Source organism: Cupressus sempervirens, chromosome 10 (assembly GCF_028749045.1).
Source record: "Cupressus sempervirens isolate cs-2001-9-10 chromosome 10, ASM2874904v1, whole genome shotgun sequence".
NCBI lineage: Eukaryota > Viridiplantae > Streptophyta > Pinopsida > Cupressales > Cupressaceae > Cupressus > Cupressus sempervirens.
Genome location: NC_143127.1, coordinates 94,844,426 through 94,866,878, shown reverse-complemented (window position 1 = coordinate 94,866,878; position 22,453 = coordinate 94,844,426). Strand labels below are relative to the sequence as shown.

Below are 22,453 nucleotides of genomic sequence, written 5' to 3'. Positions count from 1 at the left end.
CATACATATATCAACTGAGTATGAAATACATTTAATCTAATCTGGTAATCAAGTACCAATAATCATAAAACACAATCAAAAAATTGACCTAAAAGAATCCAACACTACAACAAAAAAAGTCAAGTAGGGGTAGGCATTACATTTACCGTGTATCTCACTTGAGTTTAAATATATAAACAAGTGCTACGTAGTGGTGTGTACTTGTTGTTATAGTTATAGTTAATAGAATATATATATATATATATATATATATATATATATATATATAATTTATAAAATTTAAACTAATTCAATTAATCAAATACAATCATGCCTATTAACTATAACATGAAGTACACAAGTTAATGATCCTTATACATTATGGATCCATAGATCTTATCCTAATTTACTAGTATATACGTAGGAGAATTTTTTAGCCACATATGCACATAATAGAATTTATGAAATATTAAAAAATAACAATAATAATATCTTAAATTATTATAATATTGTAATTGTAAAAATAAATTCAAATATAACAAATTTTCTTGTCTTGTTAACATTTTTCTATTTTTAAAGATTTTTATAAGAATATTAAAAATAAAACTATATTATATAATATATTTAGTGAAAGAAAGAGAATTGGCTTTAAAATGGTTTAAAATATATGTATTAATTATTTTATTTTAAAAATTATATACATATAAATAAACATAAAATATTTTTTCCTTACATTAGATTAAAACAGACTTCTTTTTATATTTACATTTCAATATTAGCAATGAAATGAGATTAAAAATTCATCCAATTATGACTATAAAGAAGTGGGATTAAAGAAACGAATAATTTATTCAGACCATTTATAATACTTACCTTATGTGAAGTAGCCGGTTTATTTGAAATGCATATTTTCGGCTAGATAACAAATCTGTTTAGTTATATTATTTTTTCAATTATAACTCAATGTAGAATTTCATAATATTTGCAAACATATTTGAATAATATTTTTAAAGAGATATGCATCTATAAAAGTTATATAAATATTTGTACAATAAATAATATTTTGAAAAAGTAAGAGTAAAATAAGTGAATTATAAGTCTATATAAATTTAAGGTATGTGTAACTATCTATTTTATATGGCCTGAAGTATAGGAAGTTATTAATAATGACAAATTTTATGTATTATTAACAATTATTTACAAGATGTATATATGTTTGAAACTTTTGCCATTAAAATTGCAATTTGAAAGGAGCACCAAAAAAAGGGGTACTATAACACTAAATGAATTCAACCAATTATAAGTGAGATAAATCATTTGTCATAATATATTTAATTGATAAAAATATGAAAACTTTTGAAATATTGAAATGAGGTAAAAATAGTTGAACGTAATTGGTTAATGTTTGGAAAACTAATTGAATAATGGTGCAAACTGAATACAATAGTACTAGCCTACTGCAAGTACAAAAAGAGTAGGATTTGCTGATTTCTTATCTTCATAACAATAATATGATTTATCAAGCCAAAAGTTTATTAATGTTTCGCCAAATTTTTAATCAAGTCAATCTCATAATACTGGTTTTGGGATAAAGTATTATTCTTTAGAAGCCTATAATATTATGTAATTGGAAATTGATTTGAATTATGACATACTTTACATCTCCAGACACTTCTGTTTTCCAACATTTATTATTCATGTACTCTAATTAGATAAATTACCACCCTCGCCACCAAATCAATCTAAGTTCTAGACTATTATCATCTTATTTTTTGTCTATTATTATTTTAATTGATTCAATGGCTTCATCCAAAGCACCCGTTTTGTGATAGGCATGGAGAAGGCTAGAGAAGAATGTGGAATCTGGCTTTCAACCTACCAATTGCATTTTCTTGCAACATTTTAAATCATTCTCAACAAATCATGATGGCATATGTTTTGCAATGATGAGACCACGTTTCTTTCAGCCAAGGTACCCATTCTTCCACAATTTTCCTACCTGTCTATGAGGGTAGTTTTAGGCTACACCTACGATATTTGACAAAATTATTTACCATTCGAAATACCCCAATTTAACATAGGTAGGGATGTCCATAGCCCATAATTTGACTTTACACCAACTTATTAGATTAGTTTGAAGGTTTCTAAAATCTTTTTCAACAAACAAATTATGTGCTCAACCTACAATCCTAGCATTCTAGTAGGTCATGCTTCAAATTGTTATTTTTCTTCTACATCTTTAGATAAATGTATATTGGAGCATCACACATTGTTTGAGAGCTTGTATGTTATGCACAGGACGAAAGTACCTCATTAAAAATCTTTAAGTGAGAAAGTTAATTGAAAATGTTCAAAAAAATCAAATTTAAGGTAGGTCTACATTGAACAAGTTGTAGTTTTATCAACATATATTAATTCTAATATTAATTAAACTTGTCCACTAAGAAACAAAATTAGTAAGTTATAAAATAAAATAAGAATTAAGCAAAATAAAATAAAATAATTTATTAGGTAAATAAAAATGAAACAAATATTTTTCTAAATAATAGAAAATTAATATTTAAGAATTAAAACTAATATTTAGAACAGCTGTCTAAACAAAGAACTAATGTTGATATATTTTTTTACTAGAATTTAAATACACTTTAAAATAAGTAAATAATTTATAAAATGATTTAAGCTTCAATCTAAATTAATAAAACCTTTTTAAAAATAATTTAAAAAGGCTATAAATAAGTTTAAGGTTCAATTAAGGTTATCATTTACTTTAAAAAGTTATGTTCAATACATCTTAAGTTTAAGGTTACTTACTTTCAATTTGAGTAATGTTTTAGTACGAGTCTAAAAGTTAATTGATAAATTTTAAGATTATAGGCTTATGATTAATATCACATAGTCTAATTAGTGATACTTTTGTTGATTAAATTAGATTATAAGAAAAGCATTTGGTTTACTTTTAGGGATAAATTATACAAGAATTAGAATTTTAACATATTGCAATTTATAGTATAAAAAGTTATTAGTAAGTTTATTTACTTATATTAATATTATTTAATATTTATTACTTATAAACATTATAATTAAACTAAAAAATTAAGAAGTTTAAATAATCAAAAGGTTTATATAAATTTAGTAGGCTCCAGCTCATTCCACATTCCACTATCAAAACAACAAAAATAAAAATATTCTTATGTTTTAGCCACCTTCCATATAATTATTATTATATATTTCTTTTAAATAAACATCCATTGTTATGTTATTAGTGAAAAGACTCACATACCATCACCCTCAAGACAACTCCCATGGAAACATGATTACATTTTGTTTGGAGTTCCATTTGATTTAGGCGAGAAGATTCCTTTGTTTTATGTATCATTGTATTTGGATTATTTTGTGGTTTGGATTACTTGTCAAAAGTAAAAGTGGGCTTAATGCAAAGACCATCTAGAGATTTTACTCTAGACATGTCTATAAATGTCAATCCTAAGCTCTTTATTTTACCTATGTCAATTGTTTCTTCACTTATCTACCTCCCTCTTTGTATTGTTATATATTTCATACTCACATATATAGACACTTCTTCTTTTCTCGCCCTATCTCTCTCTTATCTTGCCCCTCTCTTTACCTTTCACCTCTCTCTATGTATCCCCTCATATATCTTTATCATTCTATCTCTTCATCTCCCCCATCTCCTCTCTTCTCTTCTTATTTATTTCCCTCCTACTTCTTCCTCTTTCAAGCTCTTCCTTCTCAACTATCCCCCATTTTTATACTTGATTTTGATCTCTCTCTCTCCTTCCCTCCCTCCCTCCCTCCCTCCTTAAGAGGTAATTTATCCTTTAACCATCTTCATGTCTTCTAGGAATTCACATGAATGAATTTAGTAATTTATGCAAAGGCTAAGACCATTACATAATAGTTGAACATAAAATTATGCTCTTTTGAAATATAAAATGCTTATGATTTTTGTTTGAGTTTGAATCTAAATTATATGTTAAAGAACTCTTTTACCAAAACCATCTCTTCCTTAGTCAGAAATGCTAATCAAAGAAGAAGAAAGAAATTTCAATTAAGTGTCTTGTTGGATGAAGCAAAAAATGAGAGGAGAGCTAAGAAGAAATTAAGGCTCAATAGAATGGATTGTAGATGAGAATGGTGCAAATGCTACTAGATAAAAATTATTTTTCCATAGCTCTAGCAGATTAACTTGAAGGTGACTAAGACCAATACTTGAAGTATCGTAGTATGGTAGTGGAGTAAATTATGGAACATCGTTTAGACTTTGAGTCTATCTTTACGTAGAAAGATGACAAGAATTTTGAAGAATGCTATGAAAAAATAAAAGAAGTTGGAACTCTGGCAAACCATTATGAGATGTACACAACCTCCATGGTGACTCGAACTAACATTCATGTGCACCATTTGAAGGGCCAAGTATCCCAAATCTATAATTTTGATAGCTCAAATATTCCCACACTCCATGTCTCATATCATGATGTAAACCACTACAATAGTATGTACATCATTAATAACAATGTGAATGTTCTTGTAGCACCAATGCTTTTAGAGGAGGATAATCAAAGCACACAACATTTTGACCAAAAACCTATAGAGTTCGTTACAAAAGAAAAAGGGTGCAAAGATATTGACAAAATGTGTGAAGAAGATAAATTATTAAAAAGACAAGGTGACCTCAATGAAGGAAAAGTCTAAAAGGGCGTATTCCATGGGTACCAAGTGTAGACACCTAAATCCGATTACATCACTAGGTAATCATATTTAGTCATCTCTTAGGACATTATTGATTAAATATTTATTATTTAATTAATTAATTTTCATCCCCTAATTAATTAATTAATTTAATTAACTATAGTCCAATTTGACAAAATCAACTGATAACCTAAAATCAATTTATCAATTAAACCCCTATTCCTCTATAAAATTGAATAAATTCTCAAATCTATTCAATTTAATTCCATACTCCCATTTTTATTGAATAAATCAAATAATTAAATACCTAAAAACCTAAAAAGCCTTCCTAAACCCTATCCTAATTCCTAATCCAACCCATTCACCCTTACTAACCTCACTTAGCCACCTAACTAACCCATCCCATCAAAGCTAAGCTACTTGCCCTCCTAACCCCCTTTCTAAGCTAATCCCAATCTCCCTCCTAAGCATGTGCACAACTTTAAGCAAGGGTTAAGACTTGCTAACTCAAGCTAAAGTCAAAATATCCCTTACACCTCTTACACCTCCTTAAATATCTCTTACATCTCTTACATCCCCCTTTATGACTCTTACAAAGCATTTATGGAGCCCTTATCTCTTGAGCCTCCTTTGTTGACCATCCACCTTGCCTTCCCTTCATCCAATCACCCTCTGACATGTGTCACCTCCCTACTGGTGTTAAACAAACACAATCGATGTGCGCTCTTCTCCTTGCATCCTAGCCCTCCCTCATCATCTCATCATTTTTGCATCTTGACCATCCATCTCCCTACCCCGTAGCCTATAAATGGAACCCTCTCCCTTCACAGAATCATCCATCTTTTCATGCAAAGTTATAATGCTATTTTGAGAGCTTAGAAACTACCAAAATACCATTATAATGTTGAAATACCTCCATGACTCCATTGTTGAAATCCTCATTCATGCACACACTTGGTAAAAACCCCCATCCATTGGAAGCTTGAGCACAACATGAGCATACATCCCCTCTCATCAGGAACATAGCTTCGTCATCATGAGAAGCATTTGAAGAGTTTACCATTCTTGGTCTACTTTCCTCCATATTATTTTCTTTGGTCCTATCTTAAGTGTTAGCTTGTTTAGTGTTAGGATAAACCACAGACAGAAATAAAAACTACATGCAAATATAACCAATAACAGAAAATAATAGAACACACAGAAATGAACACAAGGCACCAAGATTTAACGTGGTTCACCTAATCCCTGGGCTACGTCCACCAAAAAGCAAGTCCGATCTTATTACAATCCAATGATTACAACCTGATTACAATCCATAATCCCTTACAGCTCAATACTGCCGCAAGAACCAATTTCGTATCACAACATTATGAAAAATACCCAACCCTAAGCCCTTTTATACAAGTATTAAACTGCTTTAGGGTTATAACATGTCGGCCATATGTCGGCCATAATATGTCAGCTACCATGTTGGCTACTGCCCAAATTTTTTTTTTATGTACAATACTTTCCTGATCAGTCACCACAATCTAACAATCTCCCACTTGGGGACCGATCAAGCTCCACACTAAACAACAATCTCCCACTTGGAGACTAATCCTGTAGCAATACCACTACCACATGGGGCTCCCACTGGATCAAACCATCCTGGACTCTACTGTTCTTTTATTCATGTTCAATCTAAAAGACCAACCGAAGCTGAAGAGGAGTTCAGCTTCTCCCTTGTTACAACCTTTGTCAACATATCTGTTGGATTGTCATTGGTATGTATCTTCTCCAGCTTTAACTGTCCATCCTCCAAAACTAACTGAATGAAATGGTACCGCAACTGTATGTGTTTGGTCTTAGAATGCAGAGCTGAATTCTTAGCAAGATGAATGGCACTCTGACTATCTATGAACAAATAATTATCCTTTTGAGGATGTCCCAATTCTTCCAAGAAGAACTGAAGCCATATCATCTCTTTGGCTGCCTCTGCAGCAGCAACATACTCTGCCTCTGTAGTGGAGAGAGCATTAATCTTCTATAACCTAGAAACCCAGCTCACGGTTGCCCCACCAACAGTAAAGACATAACCTATAGTACTTCGCCTGGTATCAATATCTCTAGCCAAATCTGAGTCAACATAGCCCTGTAAATCAGTAGTAGAGCCCCCAAAGTGTAAACACTTATTGGATGTTCCTCTCAAATATTTGAGAATCCACTTGACAGCATTCCAATGCTCAAATCTTGGATGACTCATATACCTGCTAACGACTCCCACTGCATGTGCAATATCTGGCCTAGTGCATACCATAGCATACATCAAACTTCCTACAGCTGAAGCATAGGGTACCTTGGACATCTTATCCTCCTCTTCTTGTGTCTTGGGACACATCTCCTTAGTCAATTTCAAATGACCAGGTAAAGGTGTGCTGACAGCTTTAGCATTCTCCATAGAGAAACGTTGCAACACCTTCTCAACATAATCAGCTTGAGATAGCATCAATGTTCTATTCTTTCTATCTCTGCAAATCTTCATACCAAGGATGTGTTTTGCTGCCCCCAAATCCTTCATAGCAAATGCATGTGCTAATTGGCGTTTCAGCCCCTTAATATGATCCATGTTAGACCCAGCTACAAGCATATCATCAACATATAAACATAAAATAATGTAACTATCATCATCCAACCTTTTAAAATAAACACAATAATCTGAATGACACTTATTATATCCATGCTCATGCATAAAACTGTCAAATTTCAGATACCATTGCCGAGGTGCTTGCTTCAAGCCATATAAACTTTTTTTCAATTTGCACACTAAGTTCTCCTTACCTTTGACCTCAAAACCCTATGGCTAAGCCATATATATTTCTTCATCCAAATCACCATGAAGAAAGGTTGTTTTAACATCCATCTGCTCTAAATGCTAATCTTCAGTAGCCACAAGACTTAAAACAGTACGAATAGAAGTCATTTTAACAACAAGAGAAAATATCTCATCAAAATCAATTCCCTTTTTCTGTGCAAATCCTTTTACAACTAACCTAGCCTTAAATCTTTTCTTACCTCGTTCCTCTTCTTTCAACCTATAAACCCATTTATTCTGTAAAGCCTTTTTACCTGCAGGCAACTTGCACAAATCCCATGTCTTATTTTTCAGCAAATAGTCCATTTCATCTTTCAATGCAGACTCCCACTGAATCTTAGTATCCACCTGCACAACTTCATCATAACTTTCAAGTTCACCAGCATCAGTAAGTAAAATAGAATACAAAGAGAGAGAAAACCTTTGTGGAGGTCTAATTTTCCTTGTTGACCGTCTAACATTCACTGGTGTGTGTGGTATTTGTTGTTGCAGTTGTTGCACATCATGAGGAATGACTGGAACATCAACTTTTGGAGTATCATCCAGCACTACATAATCATCTTCTTTCTTCTCATGTTGCTGCAACAGATCTTTGTACAACACTTTCTCATTGAATATGACATCCCGACTTCTAATAATTTTAAGATTTTCAAAATCCCAAAGCCTATAACCAAATTCATTAATGCCATATCCAACAAAGACACATTTCTTTGATTTAGCTTCTAGCTTGGTTCTATTTTCAGAGTCTATATGAGCAAAAGCTTCACAACCGAAGGTCTTGAGAAAAGAATAACTCACCTTCTTACTAGTCCATGCTTCCTCTGGAATACCACAACCCAAAGGAGTAAAGGGACCTCTATTAATCAAATATACTGCAGTATTGACAGCCTTCGCCCACATGTGTAAGGGCAACCCAGCATGCAACCTCATGCTCCTTGCACGCTCCATTATAGTCCTGTTCATGCGTTCAACCACTCCATTTTCCTGTGGAGTCCTTGGAACAGTTTTTTGTCTACGAATACCATTAGTGGAGCAATAATCTTCAAATTCATGACTGCAATACTCACCACCATTATCAGATCTGAGACATTTTAATTTCTTACCAGTCTCATTTTCAACCAAGCATTTCCATTTCTTAAAAGTTTGAAATACATCAGATTTCTGTCTAAGGAAATAAACCCATACTTTTCTAGTTGCGTCATCAATAAATGTAACATAATAATGAGAGCCACCAAGGGAAGATACCTGGGCTGGTCCCCATACATCTGTATGCACAAGCTCTAATTTCTCCTTTTTCTTTTCCTTCCCTGTCTTTACAAAACTCACTCTCTTTTGTTTTCCATACACACAACTTTCACAGAAATCCATATTCACACATTTTAGACCTAGTAAAACTTTCCTTGAATGAAGTACTTTCATACCTTTCTCACTCATGTGCCCAAGTCTATTGTGCCACAACGCTGTATCAGAATCTACAGTAGCTATTTGTTCTCCTTGCTCAACTGCAGTAATTGTTCCTGAATATTCATTTTTCTCTGAAACAATCAAAGTAGAAGGAACAATATGACCTGTACAAAGATATAAGGTGCCTACTTTCACACCTTTTGCTACTACAAGGGAACCTTTTGAAACTTTCTAATTTTTTTCATTAAAAGTAACTACACAACCCTCATCACCGAGTTGCCCTGCTGAAATTAAATTTCTACTTAGTTTTGGAACATGTCTTACCTCATGTAGTAGTCAATGATTCCCATTCTACAACTTAATCTTAATTTTTCCCTTTCCAACAATCTGACAGGGTTCATTATCCCCCAAATAAACAAGCCCAAAATCCCCTTGGACATAATCAATGAAATAACCTCTATGAGGTGTAGCATGAAATGAAACACCAGAATCTAAAACCCATGAATCATCAACACTCTCTAAAGACAGAAGCAAAGCATCCTCTTCGGATTTGTTACTTACCACATTTGCCTCCTTGTCTCCATCTGATTTATCTCCTTCATTTTTCTTTCGATTCCAGCAATCTTTCTTTTTGTGCCCTGGTTTCCCACAGTACCAACAATCATTTGGTCCTCTTGATTGAGATCTCCTCCCCTTTGACTTTCCTCTTGATTTCCCACGATTTCCAAAGTTACTTCCTCTTTCAGTCGTTCTGCCCCTGCTTTGTGCATTTAAAGCACTTCCTAATGTAGATCCACCTGAGAATTTTCTACGAGTTTCCTCACTTAAAATAACACCGATCACATCATCATATTTTAGGGTACTAGATCCAGGAACAGAATTACTCACCGCCATTACCAAGCCATTCCAGCTTTTAGGCAAAGAACACAAAATCAAGAGAGCCCTAATTTCTTCATCAAAATTGATACCCACAGAAGATAATTGACTAGTAATAGTATTAAACTCATTTAAATGATTTGCAACAGATCCACTTTCTGCCATTTTCATATTAAATAAACGCTTCATGAGAAATACCTTATTTGAAGCAGAGGGCTTTTCATACAGTGTCGCTAGGGTTTTCATCAAATTTTCTGTCGTCTTTGCTTTTGTAATATTAAATGCCACCGATGGTGCCAAGCATAATCGAATGCTTCCGAGTGCCTTTCTGTCCAAAAGATCCCATTCAGTCTCTGACATAGTTCCCTGATTCTTGGCTTTTCCTTCCAACGGCTTCCATAAATCCTTCTAATATAAATAGTCTTCCATTTGCATCTTCCATAACTGAAAGTTCTGCCCATTAAACCTGTCAACCCTCAACTTACCCTCATCTGCCATCGCTCCCACTCAACTGTGAGACTCCCACTTAACCGTGAGACTTTCCTGCAGAGGATAACTGAAAGATAACCTTGCTCTGATACCACTTGTTAGGATAAACCACGGATAGAAATAAAAACTACATGCAAATATAACCAATAACAGAAAATAATAGAACACACAGAAATGAACACAAGGCACCAAGATTTAACATGGTTCACCCAATCCCTGAGCTACGTCCACCAAACAGCAAGTCCGATCTTATTACAATCCAGTGATTACAACCTGATTACAATCCGTAATCCCTTACAGCTCAATACCGCCACAAGAACCAATTTCGTATCACAACATTATAAAACTATCGATGTAACAAAATTTGATATATATAAAACTATCGATGCAACTCTTACACCCTTTGAAAGATGCAAGTACTAGTTTAAATACTATTTGAAATCATTAAAACTTATTTAAATTTTTTATACAATCTATATAAAAAAATTCAATGCTGATTTTAAAATGGTTTAACAATATTTTCAATTTGTGATATTGCTATCATGATTTAACTGTGTGATTTTGAGTCAAACTCATTGACCCACGTTTCATGAGTAGTGATTCAACATGAATCCATCTCTCATGATAATAAATGGAACACTTAGCGCTCATTGGAACTAGGTGATGCTCACAAGGGTGAAGCACTAGGACTTCTTGGGAGGTCATCCATCCCAGTACTACTCCAGCTTGAGCGCGCTTAACTATGAAGTTTCTTCTATGGTTAAACTCAAAGTTTGCAACCCCATTTGCAAAACCTTCAACAAGTGTTGTGCCTTATGAACCATTCATTAGAAAGCCCCTTAAGCTCATCAATTGATAAGTAGGAGATAATTTCCACAACAAGTCAATTTGTGATATTGCTGTCAAGATTTAACTGTGTGATTTTGAGTCAAACTCATTGACCCATGTTTCATGAGTAGTGATTCAACATGAATCCATCTCTCATGATAATAAATGGAACACTTAGCACTCATTTTCAATATTAAATTATTAAAAAATTATCTGAATAAATGAAAAAATAAATCTATATCAATTTTTTTTAGAAGGCTGATTTAAAAATGGTTTAACAATAGCTTCAATATTAAATTTAAAACTCTCTAACTAATGATAAAAAAAACTCTTAAGTCTTTCCGATTTGAATGAATTATTAATAATGTAAGAAAAAACTGTGTAGACAGAAAAAAAAATATAATAATTTGAACTCCATGCTTATAAATAGAAAAGATCCCGGTTCAGGTTCAAACCATTCTCTGCGATGGGGCTTTTATTTCCTCGTCTTCCAGATGAAATTGGGTGCGAATGCTTGGTGAGGGTGGAGTTGTGTTCTCATCGCAACCTCAGGTCTGTCTGCAAAAGCTGGAATGCGGCTTTGAAAAGCCCCAGTTTCTACGAAAGAAGAAAAGTATTGAAGATATCCGAGCAACGGATTTGTTTCATCGAAAAATTATTTGACGAAGTCCGAGTAGCTGTATATGACGCAGAGATGAACTCATGCAAAAGCCTACCGCCCCTTCCTATAGAATTCCACGGTGATTTTCGCTGCCATTTCGTGAAACAAAAGCTAGTTTTGATCCCAGATCATCTTCTCGACCCTACCGGAAATCATGTGTGGTTGTACGATTGTTGGTTTGAAATGGAAACAGGGTGCCAAAGTTACGAGATGGAGGAATACATTTGCCTCTGCAACGGATGAGCATGGGGGACTGATTTATGTTGCTGGAGGGTTTGGCAGGTATTATTGTGTTGCTGGACGGTTTGGCATGCTTGGTGATCCGATATCTAGTGCTTCAGTTTACAATGTGGATGAGGACAAGTGGGAAGATCTCCCCAACATGAACTCCTATATGGAGCTCTTCCCTAAAGGTGTTTTTAGTGACGGCAAGTTTGATGTAATTCAATCTTTTGAATTCCTACACGAGAAGCTGGAAGAGCATGGAGAATAATTTCAACATGGAAAAAACATTCATCGTAGGGGGTTATGTAAGTGCATTTGGAAACATTTATAATTTTTCAGCTAATGGGAGATTGATTGAATATGACTGTTGCCAAAATAAGGTGCAGGTTTTAGGGTCTCTTCCAGGAATTGATTCTGACCGATTTGTTATGTTTGCTATAACGGTTGGCAATAAAATCTTTGTGAGGAAACGTGACAATACATTAGGTTATTGTATGCTCACACTTCCAAGTGAGACAGGAGGAGCATTCAAGTGGATAGACATTCAGAGTCCGCCGGACCTTGGTGCTGCTACTCTGGATCTTTGACTCTTTTTGAGCCAAATGCTGAGGCGGGGAAATATATGACCAATCATTCCTACATGCCTCCTAGACTTTTATAAGCTACAGAAACTTTCGAGTATTCGAAAAATTATGTATGCTGCGAATTTTTTTGACGCCAGTGAAGCTTTCTTTTTACGTTTGAAGTTGAGATTGTCATAATTGATTTTTATATTAGATGCTGTTAACAGTTAACAAAACAAGAGCTGTATGCATGAGGAGTTCTATCATTTCTCATAATATTATAGTATTAGCATTGGTGAAGTCTTAGATTCCGTGCCAAGACTGTTAAAGTATTGATAGGTTTTTTACAACTGCATTTCTAATTCTGGGGTTCCATGAGGGGTTTGGGCTCTATATTTAAGGAGCTGGAGGTCCCATGATAATATTTTGGGAGGGGGCTAAAGCTTAATTTCAAATCTTTTCCTATTAACGAGGGGCCCCTACTTTTTAGTTGAGCGGATGCAAAAGGGGGGGGCGCTGGAAATAGCTCCTACTGTTTAGGGAAGAATTCTGCTACTTGGCAAGAACCTACCCTTCATTTTCCCTCCAAATTGAAATCATCTTACCAAAAATTCTAAAAACAACAATTTATTTTTTAAATATTTCTTTCAATTTAGGAGCTAATTTTTTAAAGCAAATTTAAATGTCATGCCCATGAGACTGCTCCCTTTTAAATGTTCTTAAAAAAGCTCAGCGACAACCGCTCTATTTTTAAGCAAGCGGGTGCCCATGGGACCCCATCCTAAGAATGAAGAGTGAGGTTGAAACTCTAATTGCAAAATAGAGAGGCTTGCTTAATTTTGACTTGTGCTTAATTAGTTTAAAAATTAGTCTGTCTAATTAGTATTAAAATAAGTCTCAGTAAAGAATGTTCTTGTCATTTGTCTTGGAAGTGTTATGTAGCTTTTCAAAATTATTTGTCATTAATTGTGGAAGTGCTAGACCGCGTTCCCTAATAAATTTTGGAATTTCTATGGATTTCAGTTCTATTAGTCTGCCACACTCTTTGCTCTTTGCCTTAGAATTCGAGGAATGAGTGAAGCAAAAATAATGGTTAAATAAATTCCAACAGAACTTGTGTCTAATTCATATGGCAAAAATAGATGAAATTATTCTTAAACAATTGCAAAACAGAGGACTATAATTTTAGGTGGTTTCTCATGATTTATTTAGGAGATGTTGGATGAGCTGCAATTCAAAATGAGGGTTTAACAAATTTTTTTTGATTGGTAAACAAAGATTTAACAATTAAGCCATTGAACCAATCTTTATTTTTAGCTATCAAAATATAGCATTTGAGGTAAAGTTTTTGGTGTTGAATTATGTCATTATGAACGATGTGGATGCACAATGAACACTATACTATTGATCACTTGAAACTGAATGAGTAAGTCTTTTTTATTCTGCAGTTTCAAGAGGTGAATCTTTAAGTCGAGTGCAATGCCCAAAATGCACTTTAAAATTCATTACCCTAAATTGTGACTTGTACTATCTAAGAAAGTTTTCTTGCTCTACTACGCATTCCTATCAATACTATGTCCTGCTATCTTTTGTATTTACTTTTAAGTACTATTATAGCTATTATTTTCACTTTCCCTTTCAGCAGTTAACTTAATGTTTGTAGAAATTGTAATTTTTTTGTTTCCAACAGTTTTAAAAAGCAGAAAACTTGAGTGTATAATCTTTTAGATAATTTTTTCTTTTAAGTATCTAAACCCTGAAATGTTTCAATTATTTCCCTTAAAATACAGAAGCCAAGAGCACTAAATCCAAGCCAGAGGCTTCAGTAATCTTTGCCTCAATGGTATACCGTATAGTTTGAACAATAACCTTAAGTGAAACATCTAGAACAATCAATTATGATGATATTTAGCACACACCGAGTGTTTTTCACAACATTAGCTAAAACTTGGCTACCCCTTTGAGGTATCGAAAGGCTGGATTCTCCAAGGCAAAGAAAATGGCACCATTTTCTCAGTCTACAGATTGCCCTATCATAGGTCACTGACCAGCAAATAATATTTTACAAGCAAACCCTTGCTAATAATAGCATTAAGGCTCTTAATTTCCATGAATTCTAATGGCAGGAAAAACAATTTATCTACAAAAAGGTCAAGAAATACTATGAGAGATGAAAAGTATGAAAACAATGCTCAATACAAGAAAATCCCCTGACCGTACCAAAGACCAGCTTGTAAACTTAGAACCAGGGCCTAATACGGAGAATATTCTCCTTGAAATATAATAGACCAGCTTATGGAAAAAACTCACCATTGGTTAGGCAAACTCAAGCATAAATAAACACCAGGCACATGGATAAATTCAAATTTCATCTTACATGTTCTTTTTGCAAAACTGAATTCTTTTTGCAAAACTGAAAGGACCATACATCAAGTTGGAGAATTTCTAGCCATTTCATCTTACATGTTCCTTTTCCAAAACTGAAAGGTCCACGTATGTAAGTTGCACAATGTTTTGCCATAATTTTGAAACTTTGAAAATCACATTGTTCTTGATAGATGTTCTTTGTAATGCATCAGTTGTACTTCATGATGAACCACCTCATCATCCAATTTAGTTTCTGAGGTCTCAGCAGAAGCTTGGAAGTTTGTTGGAGTAGTCACACACCCTTTGGTACTAAAATAAACCTTTTCTATGCAACTGGTTGCACAATATTGATCTATGACCATTATATCTAGAGACACGATAACATGTTTAGAGGGTGACAAGATAGAGACCAACACCAGTAACCCCATTCTGGAGGAACCTATTACAACAAAACTGGAGTTTCCATGAGCAAACTGTAACGGTAATTTGACATGCAGGTGGACTGATTGACGTGGCTCACCATTCCAATGGGATCCACCATTTTTCCATTTATTGCCTATGAAGGGCTGTATCCCCCTAATGAATGCTTAGAAAATAAAGCAAATGCCCAAAACACAAGCATGAGAAAATTATCATACTGCAGTCATGCAATACAAACAACCAAAAACCATTGCAAGATTATCATCTGTGGTAGAGCACAGCTGAAGAGAAGTTATGTATTATCAGAGACAACCCACAATTTTATTGAGTGAACCAATTTATCTACGGTACCCTAAAGAAAGTTCAAATTCATACAACAAAAAGCATCTTAGAGGTATTCTGATTTTAATTAGAACTAGTGTTATATTAAGCACATTGCCTTCAAAACCAGTACCCGAAGTAAGCATCATCCCCATTTAAATGGCTTCCCTAGTGTGCAGCACCTGATAAATACCTGTATTCACAGAGCATAGAGCCCTTTTAGGTTTTCACTTGAACAACAAACAAAAGAAGAAAAAAAATGTATATGTAGTTTTTCCTTCTTTTTTTCTGTTGAACATAATAATGTATTTGAACCTTTTATTTATTTTTCCTTACATATATTGCTACTATGCTTTATACATTTTGTCTCTGGCATGGGGATACTTCTGATTGCTACTATGCTTTATTTATTTTGTCTCTGGCATGGGGATGCTTCTGATTGCAGATCAATAAGGAAAATTAAGTATTGGATATATGGCACGTATGCTTTCACACTGAAAAGTCTGATGACAAAAGCTAGTTGCGAACAGAAAAGTATTACCGGCAGTAACAATTAGTTTGTATACCTACAAGGGACTTGGAAGACGAGTAGTCTATCAAAAGTCAGTTTTGTGGGAAATTTGTGACATTCTTGATTAGTATTTTTATTTAGAGCCTGATAAAGAAAAGGAAAAAAAATTGTCGATTCAATTGAACTGAGAGTATGTTTTTGAGAGCTCATACGTTTCTTTTCCCAGTAAATGATTAGTGGGTTGATATTTAAATTCATGAAGGGGTGTCTTTGCTCTCTATACAGAATGAAGTGTTACTCTGTTTGGAAGGACTGTATTTTTAAGGTACTATTATGGGGTCCCAATCTGAAATATCAACAAAAGATTACAATACTAGAGAAGATACTATTAAAGACTGCATGAACAACCCATGAAGAGGTATAGCAGATACTTAAGCAACATATAACATACAATATTTGAGAATTACCCCGAGCAACAGAGCAACCAAAATTGAAACAACACCATACACCAGAATAACTGGAGAAGAGTTGAAACCCCCCAATGATCAACACGTCTATCCTCAACCACCTCACGATCAAACAGTGGAATGTTCTTCACATCAGCGATTACCACTACTGTATTCAGCTTGACATCACCATCAGCAGCAGAGTTTCCAATCCTGTCAAATTGGATACCATGAATGATCACCATTCCTTTTCTGACCTTAATCCCTTTCTACCAAACAGGCAAGGAAGGTTGACTCACTAGAAACTTCCAAATTATGTAACAAACAAAATGCTTTATTACTGTCCTTGGATATAACATTTCGTTCCCATAGAGAAGGATTGCAGACACACTAGAAACTTCCATAGTATGTTTATTGTCAGAAACAAGCATAAAGCTTGACTACAGTAATCAGATCTTAACAGAAATTAGTGAGTGTGTATGCACATATTCATCTCTCTCAGGTAGACTTCATTACAGATGACTTAATCTCATCCACCCTAGAACACCTGACATTATCTGAACTATCCCTCTGATCTGAGTCGTTGGCATCCTCTTCTGCTTTGTCCTCCATCATCATGGAATGTTCAAGAAGTATGAGCAACAATTCCTGCTAGTCTCATATTCCTCATACAGCACTGCCATAACTAGTTTCTTGGACCAACCTGTTATTATCGTCATGTGTAAAAGAAGAGTTCTATTGCCTGCAAATTCCTCTTTACCTATCAACTTCAGTAGATTCTTCTAAGTCTACTTTTAGACTCCTGGTCATCAGGGTTTCCCTGATTCCACTTGTCTCTGAGCCATATCACCCAGGGCAAACAACATGCAAGAAACCATTCATACAGACACCTTAAAGCACTTGTCTCTGAGCCATATCACCCAGGGCAAACAACATGCAAGAAACCATTCATACAGACACCTTAAAGGGTTAGACATCCACATTTTCAAGAAAAGTGCAGTCCCAAAACTGCTAACATAAACCCTTCGGAAAACCTGTTCCAATATGATGGCAATGGACCATTGAAATGGAAGCAGTACGTGTTGTAGCAATAGTACAGTACACCCTACCACCAGGTAGCTCATATTATCTCTTGTTCTCGTGTTGTTGGGTTTTTATTTTCTGAATGATATAACGGTTGTCCTCGTTTAGTGGGTTTCCCATTAATTTTCTGCTAAGTTGTGCTCTTACCACAAATCGTAATTCCGTTTCCCACATAGCCGCCCCCTTCTGGCCACACATTCTTTATGTAATGAAGCGACTGGGAGAATTGTGGAACCAAGCTTTACATCTGCCAAACACATTTGTACCCTGTTGTGCACACATGAGTCTACATTCATGGGAGTAGTCTAATAGTGTAATTATTTTTTTCGTTTGGGGACCATACTTTTGTATACCCTGCAATCATTGCAATCCATGAGTCTATTTCCCTAAGGGACACAGCTGAGAGTTTTGGCGAGAGTTTATGTTTTTCTGCTTCATTCATTTCATCTACATGTTCCTCTGTTCTTAAATCTTCCAAATCCTGCTAAGCCCACTGTTAAATGCTCGGCTCCTCAAAAATGGTAAGATATTATTTAGTTGCGTCACTGAGCAAAATTATCTTTTTAAGAATGAAATTGTTTTTGAATCATTTCATCTTGTTTAGATTACATTTTTTACTGAACTTTAGTACTGCCGAAAGTGAATAGTCTTTATATAAAAAAATGTTTGCATGCTTCCGTGTGCTTTTGGATACTTAAATTAAATTAGGTTATGCTGTTTAAAAGTTAAAATGGTTTTGTGAGACACAATTAAAAAGGACAAGAATAGTGATAACTTTGGGTTAGAACTTGAGGGTTGTTCATGATCTTGGTTCTTTGGCCCAAGCGGTAGACAGGAGACACTTCACTCTAGTCACTTCGGCGATCTCACTGCTCAAAGTAATTCCACTCCTTCCATGCTTTGGTCTTCTATTGAAAGAATGCCAAAAGTTGCATCAGATTGCGTAGATTTGGGTACTCCTACAATAGTCCACCCTGTTATACAACAGTCACCAGAAACTTTAAGAATTTATATGCATAATTTGTCGAATGATGAAACACATCATGGTTATAGGGAATGAGACTTTGATGTTCCTCAGCCCATTTGCACATCTTCACAGGGTAGTGAATATGAAATAATAAGAAATAATTCTCAGAATGCCCAAGAAAATCTAGACTTAAGGCGAGCTACAAGGCAGAGGAGGATGCCTGCAAAATATTCAGATTATGAGCTCCTTTATTTCGAGGAGGTAGACCTTGAGATATTAATCTCTGTTCAAGTAGAGCTGGCTAATTTTCAAGATGCTTGTAGAAGTACTGATAAAAATCAGTGGATGATTGCGATGGAAGAAGAGATTAACTCTCTTAAAACCAATAAAACATGGGACTTAGTTTCGCTTCCACCCAACCGGAAAGCTTTGAAAACCGTTGGGTATACAAAGTAAAAGAGGAAGATGGCGGAAGAAAGAGGTACTGTGCTCGACTCGTTGTCAAAGGATATGCTCAGAAAAAGGGCTTAGATTTTGAAGAGATTTTCTCACCTGTTGTACGAATGACTACAACCCGAGAAGTTTTGGGATTGGTAGCCATTTGGGATCTTGAGCTTGAATAGCTTGATGTCAAGACAGCTTTTCTACATGGTGATATCAATGAAGAATTGTACATGGAACAGCCTGAAGGCTTTGTTCAAAAGGGGAAAGAACATCTCTATCATCGGTTGAAGCGGAGTTTGTATGGGCTCAAACAAGCTCCAAGACAATGGTACATTAAGTTTGATCGGTTCATGGCTGAACATAACTTCACTCGATGTGAATCAGATCCTTACGTCTACTATAAAAGACTTCCTAGTGGTGAGTTTGTTATTCTGTTACTTTATGTTGATGACATGCTAGTTGCTAGTACTTCTCCTCAAATAATCCGCAAGCTAAAGAAAGAGTTAGCTTCTCGGTTTGCCATGAAAGATTTAGAGGTGGCCAAAAAGATTTTTGGGTGTCTATCACTAGAGATAGACAGAAAAAGGTATTGACTTTGTCACAACAATCATATATTGACAAAGTTGTAGAGCGGTTTGGCATGGCTGAAGCTAAACATGTTACTATTCCTCTTGCTCCTCATTTCTGCCTAAGTTTTGAATTGTGTCCCAAAACACAAGATGAGAAGGATTTTATGACTAATGTTCCTTATAAATCAGCGGTTGGTAGCTTAATGTATGCTATGGTTTCTACACGTCCCGACATTGCTCATGCGGTGGGAGTAGTTAGTAGATACATGAGCAATCTCGGGAAACCTCATTGGGAAGCAGTGAAATGGATATTGCGGTATCTCAAGGGTACTTCTGATTATGCATTGTGTTTTGGTAGAAATCATTCTCAGCTGCAAGGATTCAGTGACTCAGATCTTGCCGGAGATCGAGAAAAGTGCAGGTCTACTATTGGTTATGCTTTCACATTTGCCGGGGCTGCCATTAGTTGGGTCTCAAGACTGCAACATTGTGTTGCACTTTCTTTTGCTGAAGCCGAATACTTGGCTCTTTTCGAAGGGGCTAGAGAGATGATTTGGTTGCAACGCTTATTCAGTGATTTACATTGGCAACAAGATGATTATGTCTTATTTTCAGATAGTCAGAGTGCAATTTTTATGGTTCACAATCATTCCTCTCAGCGACGCTCCAAACATATTGACAAGCATGCTCACTATGTTCGCTATGTGGTGGCAGAAGGAAAACTAAAGGTTGCCAAAATTGATACCAAGATCAATCTGGTGGACATGTTGACGAAGGTTGTTGCCAAGGAGAAGTTCGAATGTGCCAGGACTTCTCTTGGCCTTGTTAAAAAGAAGTAAGTCAGCATGTAGAGCAAGGGAATGGATGATCAGCTAGTGTATCTGTTGTCTTCAGGTGGGAGATTGTTGAATTGTGAAGGCCAACAAACACGTTTTTTCCCTCCATATTATTTTGTCTCTTCAGCTGATCATTAGTGATCTATATATGTTGATGACATGTATTGTAAACGGAATTTGTTTTCTCATTAATATAATTCCTCTGCTCTCAATGTGGACGTAGCCACGATTTGTGGTGAACCACGATAAACTCTGTGTTTATGTGTTTTTGTTGTTCTGTGTTTTCTTTCGCATTCTTAGTTAATTTACAGTAAGCATCATCCCCATTTAAATGGCTTCCCTGGTGTGTAGCACCTGATAAATACCTGTATTCACAGAGCACATAGCCCTTTTAGGTTTTCACTTGAACAACAAACAAAAGAAGCAAAAAATTGTATATGTAGTTTTTCCTTCTTTTTTTCTGTTGGACATAATAATGTATTTGAACCTTTTATTTATTTTTCCTTACATATATTGCTACTATGCTTTATACATTTTGTCTCTGGCATGGGGATACTTCTGATTGCAGATCAATAAGGATAATTAAGTATTGGATATATGGCACGTATGCTTTCACACTGAAAAGTCTGATGACAAAAGGTAGTTGTGAACAGAAAGGTATTACCGGCAGTAACAATTAGTTTGTATACCCCTAAGGGGGATTTGGAAGACAAGCAGTCTATCAAAAGTAGGTTTTATGGGAAATTTTGTGACATTCTTGATTAGTATTTTTATTTAGAGCCTGATAAAGAAAAGGCAAAAAAAATGTGCATTCAATTGAACTGAGAGTATGTTCTTGCTAGCTCATACATTTCCTTTCCCAGTAAATGATTAGTGGGTTGATATTTAAATTTATGAAGGGTTGGCTTTGCTCTCTATAGAGAATGAAGTTTTACTCTGTTTGGAAGGATTGTATTGTTAAGGTACTATTATGGGGTCCCAATCTGAAATATCAACAAAAGATTACAATACTAGAGAAGATACTATTAAAGACTGCATGAACAACCCATGAAGAGGTATAGCAGATTCTTAAAGCAACATACAACATACAATATTTGAGAATTATCCCGAGCAAAAGAGCAATCAAAATTGAAACAACACCATACACTAGAATAATTACAGAAGAATTGAAACCCCCCAATGATCAACACTTCTATCCTCAACTGCCTCACGATCAAACACTGGAATGTTCTACACATCAGCGATTACCACTACTGTCTTCAGCTTGACATGACCATCAACAGCAGAGTTTCCAATCCCCTCAAACTAGATACCATGAGTGATCACCATTCCTTTTCTGACCTCAACCCCTTTCTACCAAACAGGCAAGGAAGGTTGACTCACTAGAAACTTCCAAAGTATGTTTATTGTGATAAAAAAGAAAAATGCTTTATTAATGTCAAGGAAGGTTGACTCACTAGAAACTTCCAAAGTATGTTTATTGTGATAAACAAGCAAAATGCTTTATTATTGTCCTTGGATTTCAACTTTCGTACCCATAGAGAAGGATTGCAGACACACTAGAAACTTCCATAGTATGTTTATTGTCAGAAACAAGCATAAAGCTTGACTGCAGTAATCAGATCTTAACAGAAACTAGTGAGTGTGCATGTACATATTCATCTCTCCCCTGTAGCCTTCACTACAGATGACTTAACCCCATCCACCCTAGAACACCTGACATTATTTGAACTATCCCTCTGATCTAAGTCCTTGGCATCCTCTTCTGCTTTGTCCTCCGTCATCATGGAATGTTCAAGAAGTATGAGCAACAATTCCTGCTAGTCTCATATTCCTCATACAACACTACCATAACTAGTTTCTTGGAGCAACATGTTACTATCGTCATGTGTAAAAGAAGAGC

The 22,453-nt window shown here is 35.1% G+C and overlaps 2 pseudogenes; both read left to right on the top strand.

Moving 5' to 3' along the window:
* The first annotated feature begins 11,590 nt into the window (after nt 1-11,590).
* Nucleotides 11,591-12,768, top strand: LOC149532742 (F-box/kelch-repeat protein At1g80440-like; annotated as a pseudogene).
* Nucleotides 12,769-19,785: 7,017 nt separating this feature from the next.
* On the top strand, nt 19,786-20,553 carry LOC149532741 (secreted RxLR effector protein 161 pseudogene; annotated as a pseudogene).
* The last annotated feature ends 1,900 nt before the right edge of the window (nt 20,554-22,453 follow it).